Genomic DNA, 7691 nt, shown 5'->3' with positions numbered 1-7691 from the left:
TAGTGGCAGCCAGGAGGAGGCGGGGCTAAGTGGCAGCCAAGAGAAGCCTGGGACCAGTCGCAGCCTGACTGAGTCTCAGGTCCCTCCCCTCCGCCTTCCATACAAAAGGGCCAGGAAGGCCACTCCGAGTCCCGTGCAGGATTCAGTGCTCAGGCTGATCCAGGAGGCTTCTGTGTCCCTACGAGCCTTCCCCAGTCCTGAAGAGGCCTTTGCCTGCATGGCTGCCACCAAATTGCAGGGCATGCAGGAGGGTCAAAGCAAGCTGTCTGAGGACCTGATTTATAAAGTCCTACGTAAGGGGTTGAGTGGGGAACTAACACCCAAGACGGATGTCATTGAGATCAACGATCCTCCTCCTCCTGCTGCCACAACTCCACCACCACAGACACAGCGTGGAAGGAGGCGTGGAAAGAAGACCAAAGAGTGATGACCCTGGGTTCAGTCTGGTCTGACAGAAGATGCAGTCTCTCGTATGACCACAGCCTGGGGACACAGATGTCATCTGCTGCTGTTCATGATCTCTGGGACTTCTGGACCACACTGCCCTCCCTTAGATAAGGACTCCTCAGGCCACCAATTTTGCTTTTAAATAGTTGATGTCTGCCCTGGGGGTCCAAGGCTTCACCCACTTCTGCAGTTTCTTCAGCTTTGCCTCCCTCTTTGTTTAGTTGTGAGCCCTTAATAAAATTTTTTAGGTAAATTCTACTCTCCTGTGTGTGTTTTCATCCAAAAAGGACAGTTTGTTGGTGAGTATTCAGGTACATTTCTAAAGTACAATGTGAAATTAACAAGGGACAACAACACCAAACAATCTCCTACAGATTAAATAGAACAACATATCAATGGTGTTGTGGGAACTTGTCACAAAAACACACACAAACATTTTCGGGAGTACAAATCAAAATCGCAAAAAAAAAAAATAAAATAGAAACGCAAAAAAGAATCTACATTAAAGCCAAAAAAAAAATAAACAAATATACAAAAATATGTTGTCAGATGTGAGAAATCAAAATATATTGAGGGAATCCCGATAAATAGTAACAAAAGAAGTTTGTGAGAAGTGTGTGTGAATATGAGCAGCAAAACGACTTAATTCTTGTCACATTATAAAGAAGAAGAGAGTGCGCTGTATTAAACCATTTTGAACATTGCAGCGTGACGAAAGTGCTGTATCCATTGCGAACGCTAAGTTTACCAGAACGAGCTGTCCCGTCTCGGAATTTCTTCTGAGCATGCGTGGCACTTTGTGCGTCGGAACAGGCCACACACGGTCGGAATTGACGCGATCGGATTTTGTTGTCGGAAAATTTTATCTCCTGCTGTCCAACTTTGTGTGTCGGAAAATTCGATGGAAAATGTCCGATGGAGCCCACACACGGTCGGAATTTCCGACAACACGCTCCGATCAGACATTTTCCATCGAAAAATCCGACCGTGTGTACGGGGCATAAGACACAAAGGAACACAACACATATGTACAAGAGAACAATAATAAAGATAATCACTAAAGGAGAGGTTTTTATTTCATAGTCACCTACTTAATTTATAGATTTATAAATAGACACAAAGGGGAGGTTGCATGGAATTGGCAGAGGGAAGGCTAAAAGAGCAGAAGCTAGCAAATAATGGAGTAGGATAACAGAAGGGCCTGAGAAGTGACATTAGAGAGTAGCAGGAATGTGTTAGGGAGAGGGACAAGCTGAAGGGGTATAGGAAGGGGGGGGGGGGAGTGGGGGGGTGGTGTGCCTTTTTTTTTTGTTTAGGGGGGAGGGTCATTATGTAGTTGACATATTTCTCTGTGGAAGTAGACAGGGTGGGGTAGGGAGATAGGGAAAGGGGAGACGAGGGTGAGGGACACTATAGGGCACTATACCCCATGACATATTGCAGCGATGGAGGGGAAAGCTTCTCCTTGGACCCTCTTCCTTTGAGGGCGGTATGTTGATATAAGTTCTACTTTCATAAAGATCATATGAAATAGAGCAATGGGCAAGAAATTGATAATATAGAACGGTTGAGAATATAAATGTACAGGTATTGATTTAGAGATATAAACACATATTGAGGCGATGATATAAGGAGCAGGAGCAGGAGGGAGGGCCGGGAGCTCCCCTCCTGGGTTCATGCGCAATCAATCCCCCATAGTAGGTTAGTACTCACTTAGGGTAGGGGGAGTTGAGTGCATTAAGAAAGATACTCTTTTATCCCTTCATCTGTCAGAGGGAGATACGGGGGGGGGGGGAGTAAACCCCACGTAACACATTAGGGTTATTAGAACCCTTTTTGTTCTTTTTTTTTCTTATTGTTCCTTTTTCTTTCTCCTTTTTTTTTTTTTCTCTTTTCTGTTGCTTTTTGGTGGGGGGATGGAGGCTTTAAAGGTCACTTCTCTAAATGCGGCTTAATGTACCGGAGAAAAGGAAGATTTTAATGCAAGATTTGAAACGCTCACACTCGGATGTGGCGTACATTCAGGAAACACATTTCAGAGAGGGTAAGGTACCAATTCTTAAGAACAACTTCTACCCCTATGCTTTTCATGCATTTAATAGGGAAGCTAAATCAAGAGGAGTTTATTGGTTTCAAGACGAATTTCCTGGACATTAATAGACAAAAAAACAGATATAGAGGGCAGATTTCTGTTCCTCAAAGGGACGATGGGTGGCATATAAGTGACTTTTGCCACGATATATGCCCCCAATAATAATCAAGATCAATTTATCTGCGCTACTATTAATAAGCTGATGAAATTTACTGAGGGTAAACTTATCTTAGGGGGTGATTTTAATCTTCCCCTAGACCCGAAGATGGATACATCAGGGGGAAGCTCCTCGGTAGCTACAGGTCTACGTAAACGAGTCTTACAAATATTGCATAATCACCAACTTACTGACGCGTGGAGAGCGTATCACCCTGACGAAAGAGACTACACCTTCTGTTCAGTGCCACATAAAGCATATTCTAGAATTGACTTATTTTTCACTCCACAGAGTATGTTAACGGCGGTTAAAGAGGTGGCTATAGGGAGCATCACATGGTCAGACCATGCCCCGGTCTCACTGACATTAACTATGAATGAGTATTCCTCTGACAAGAGGAGACAGTGGCGATTAAATGAGAGTTTGATGGAAGATAAGTTGGTGGTTGAGGACGTTATTAAGGAATTGCATTATTATTTTCAATATAATACTGTAGAGGAGACAGATGCAGGGATAATCTGGGAAGCGCACAAAACGGTAACAAGAGGGGTACTTATTAAGCATGGGTCCAGAATAAAAAAGGAAAGGGAGGCCCAATTGACCCAATTACTGACAGATATACAGATGTTAGAATCCCAACATAAACAGAACACAAGGTGCACGAGGGAGACAGAACTCCTTAAATTGCGTAGACAAGTGACAGAGTTACTCCAACATAGAGCTAAAGCAGCACTTCAGAGATGCCGGAAATATTATTATGAAACAGGAGACAAATGCGGCCGTTCACTGGCTAGAGCTTTACAGGAACAGAGGACTCAATCCTATGCCCCCCACTTAGTGGACCCCGAAGGTAGAAAAGTACACCTTCCCTCCCAGATTGTCTCTACCTTTCGTAGATTTTACCAATCTTTATATAATTTGCCTACCAGATCACAACCTCAAAATATCATGGAGGAATATATTTCCTCTTCAGGTATTTCTCAATTGACAGAGCAGATTCGAGAAGAGTTGGACGTTGCTAATACCTTAGAGGAATTGCAAGAGGCCATCAAGACATCCAAACCAGGGAAAGCTCTGGGTCCGGATGGCTTTACACATAAATACTACCAAACATTTTTCCATCAGTTGGGTAAGCAGATGGTACAAACATTTAATGCAATGGGACACGGGACAGGATTTACTCCAGAAACCCTGAAAGCACATATCACCGTTATTCCGAAGGAGGATAAGGACCCATCAATATGTGGCAGCTATCGCCCCATTTCATTATTGAATGTAGATCTTAAGTTATTTACAAAAATATTAGCCACACGTATACAACCACATTTGTCTGCATTAGTACACCCAGACCAGGTAGGCTTCATTTCAACGCGGGAGGCCCGTGATAATACCATTAAAACTCTGAATCTAGTCCACGTAGCCAGTCATTCTAAATCATCCACTGTGTTACTGGGAACGGATGCCGAAAAGGCATTCGACCGGGTCAATTGGTCTTTTATGTTCTCAGTCCTACGATATGTGGGTGTAGGGGAGAGGATGGTAGGGTGAATCTCGAGCATATACACAAGGCCGGAGGCACAAATAAAAGCAAATGGAGTTCTATCTGAACCTTTTTCTATCTCTAATGGCACCCACCAAGGGTGCCCTTTATCACCACTCCTTTTTTGCTATCACCTTAGAGCCATTTCTTTGTAAGGTCAGGCAAAACCCGGATATTAGGGGGTTAATAACTGGAGATTTACATCATAAAGTATCCGCAGATGATCTTTTATTCTGCCTTACTAATCCTGTTATATCTATGCCAAACCTACTAAGAGAATTGGACCAATATGGTGCACTGTCCAATTTAAAAATTAATATGTCCAAGTCAGAGGCAATGGGTGTATCTATGACTACGACTCAAATTAACGCTTTAAAAATGAATTTTAAGTTTAGATGGACCTATACGGGCATCAAATACCTGGGCACGTTGATTCCACCTAAATTGGACCAAACTTTTGAGTTGAATTTCCCACCTCTACTGAGTAGAGTGAAAGTCTTACTCTCTAAATGGCATCAGGGCCTTTTCTCTTGGTTCGGTAGATGTAACATAATAAAAATGTCAGTATTGCCTAAATTTTCCTATCTTTTTCAAACTCTACCCATTCATATACCCCCAGAATTCTTTAAACAGACTAATAAGATGATAACTGAATTCATTTGGGCCCATAAAAGGCCCAGAATTCAACGCCGTTTAATTACAATGCCTAAACAATATGGGGGGGTAGCGGTACCCGATATGCAGAAATATTATCAGGCGGCTCATATGGCGTGACTAGTAGACTGGTGTAGGCATCCAACCTTTAAAATATGGCCAAACATCGAGCAATCACAGTGTGAGGTCCCATTGCGTCGTGCGGTTTGGTGCTTTGGAGACCTGAGTTCAGCTCTCAAAAAGCACCCAACCTTGGGCCCTACCCTGCGTATTTGCTCCCGAATATGTTCCACCACTTTATTATCATCTGTCAACTCCCCCCTGTACCCTATTGTAGGGAATCCTCGTTTCCCTCAGGGACTACAGGGGGGACCCTTCAGGAAACTTTCAGACTCACAGTGTTTTCAGGCCTCGCATTTTATTCAAATAGCGACTGGGACATGGCCCTTATTACCTGAACTAACCTCATCCAACGACCGTTTCTGTCTTGATTTCTGGAGTGCAGCCCAGTTGCGACATTTCCTTAACACTCTCCCACCTCCAGACAGATTTCAACTAACATTGACACCCTTAGAACAACTATGTGAGGGGACAGGGCCTTGCTCTCATTTAATCTCGCAAATGTATGCATTACTAGTTGCCCCCCAAGAGGATTATGTCCCTCCATATATAAGGAAGTGGGAAATGACATTAGACAGGACGTTCACCCAGGCACAACATAGGCAGATAGTAAATCTTGCGTTGAAATCTTCAATATCCACAAGAATCCAAGAAACTAATTTTAAAATAATGACAAGATGGTACCGTACACCCTCATTACTTAATAAATTCTTTCCGGAGATCCCGGACAAATGTTGGAGGTGTCAGGAGGAAAGAGGGACTCTACTCCACGTTCTTTGGTCCTGCCCAAAACTGGAGTACTTCTGGAGGGAGATACGGTGGATAGCACAGAAATTTACTGAGTATAACCTCCCAGAAGATCCAGCCCTATTTTTGTTACATGTCTCAAACATACCGGGGGAAACATATAGTAAATTAATTTTGCGCCATCTTATTAACGTGGCTAGATCATGTATCGTACGGCAGTGGAGAGATACGTACCCTCCCACAATTCTTACATGGGTCACACGAATTGAAGAGGTTAATAGGATGGAGGATTTGCTATTATCGGCTCAAAATCGAAAGGAGACATATTTAGAAACTTGGGGCCAATGGAATACATTTAAATTCTCGGAGGAAGGGAGTTCCCTCTTTGCTCCTGAGAGTATGTGAAAAAGAGAGTGTGGACTTGGGGGTGACCTCACTTTCGTGGATAATGGTATAGTAAACTCGCCTTTTCCTCTGTACATCTCCCCTATCAGTTTTTTTTGTCTCTTCCCTCTTTCTATCTTTTTTCTCCTTCCTTTTTTTTTTTTTTTTTTTTTTTTAGGAAATCTTTCCCTCATGGGGCTTCTTACTTTCTTCTTTTGCCTCTTCAGATATGTAGAGGTTTTTCTTCTTAGTAAAGTATGTTGTCAGGGCATACAAGAGAAGCAGGTCTAACGGAAGAGAGAATGGGGACTATCTCAAATAACTAGTTATTGTTTTTTCTGTAGATGTATTTAAGATAGGAGTAATGCTGTTAATTGGATTTTGAATGGATTCGTTGGAACTCATACGATTGATGGATTAATGAAATTGTTTATTTCTCTATATGCATGACAACTAAAATAGAAAAAAAAAAAAAAGAAAATGCCCCTCATGCAGCCGACTGCATTTGGTTGGGGATGTGAATGGGGGAAGTACGGGCGCTGCAGAAGTGGCGGGTTCCCAATTAGGATTGGCGAATGCAGCAGGAAGGGCACTATGGGCATGACAGGCCTGTTTGTCTTCTTCTTGGTGGCAGCAGGACACTACTTGTGCTTGCCACCTCACCAGCTTAAACTGCACTTATGGGACTCGCCACCTCACCAAGTGTTACTGCAGTGCTGGTTTGACTACGACCGGGGTGTACTAGGCCGCTGGCGCTTGCCAGTTCACCAAAACGCTACCAAAAAAACTGTTAGCGATCACAGGGATCAGGCCTGACTCTGCGAATGCTGCAGTTATGCGTTTAGTGTTTTGTAAGTGACAGTGATCGATTGATACTGCACTTGGGTGGGCTGGGCTGGGCCGGGCGGAGGGGCAAAACGTAGGTGCTAGCAGGTATCTGGGCTGATCCCGCTAACACTGCGTTTTTGGGAACCCTAAACTGCTGGGGACGCTAGTATAGATCTGATCGGATCAGATATTGATCCGTTCAGATACTATACCACTAAGGGAGGTGTATGCTGCGTGCGTGGGTGTTAGCGGTACTGGCGCTAATCTGACGCTGCCTGGGGCGACGCATATCACCGCCGGGCGATCAGGGGGCTAAACCTTTATTCGGTAATAAATGGCGGGTGCCCTGACACTATAAAAAATAAACGAACTAACCAGCGTCACCTGTAACAGTTATACGGTGATCAGTGGTGAAAGGGTTAACTAGGGGGCAATCAAGGGGTTAAAACATTTATTCGGTAGTATATAGGGGTCCCTGTTGCTATAAAACGCTGACGGCGAACCTAAATATTTACCTCCCTAACTAGCGTCACCAGTGACACTAATACAGCGATCAGAAAAATGATCGCTTAGTGACACTGGCGACAGGGGGTGATCAAGGGGTTAAAACTTTATTAGGGGGGGTTAGGGGGGTACCCTAGACCTAAAGGGGGCTAACAGTAACTGCCCTAACACAGTAACTGTCACAAACTGACACCATGCAGTAATCAGAAAAAAAATAA

Source organism: Aquarana catesbeiana, linkage group LG10, assembly GCF_042186555.1.
Source record: "Aquarana catesbeiana isolate 2022-GZ linkage group LG10, ASM4218655v1, whole genome shotgun sequence".
Taxonomy (NCBI): Eukaryota; Metazoa; Chordata; class Amphibia; order Anura; family Ranidae; genus Aquarana; species Aquarana catesbeiana.
This window is presented reverse-complemented; position numbering follows the sequence as displayed.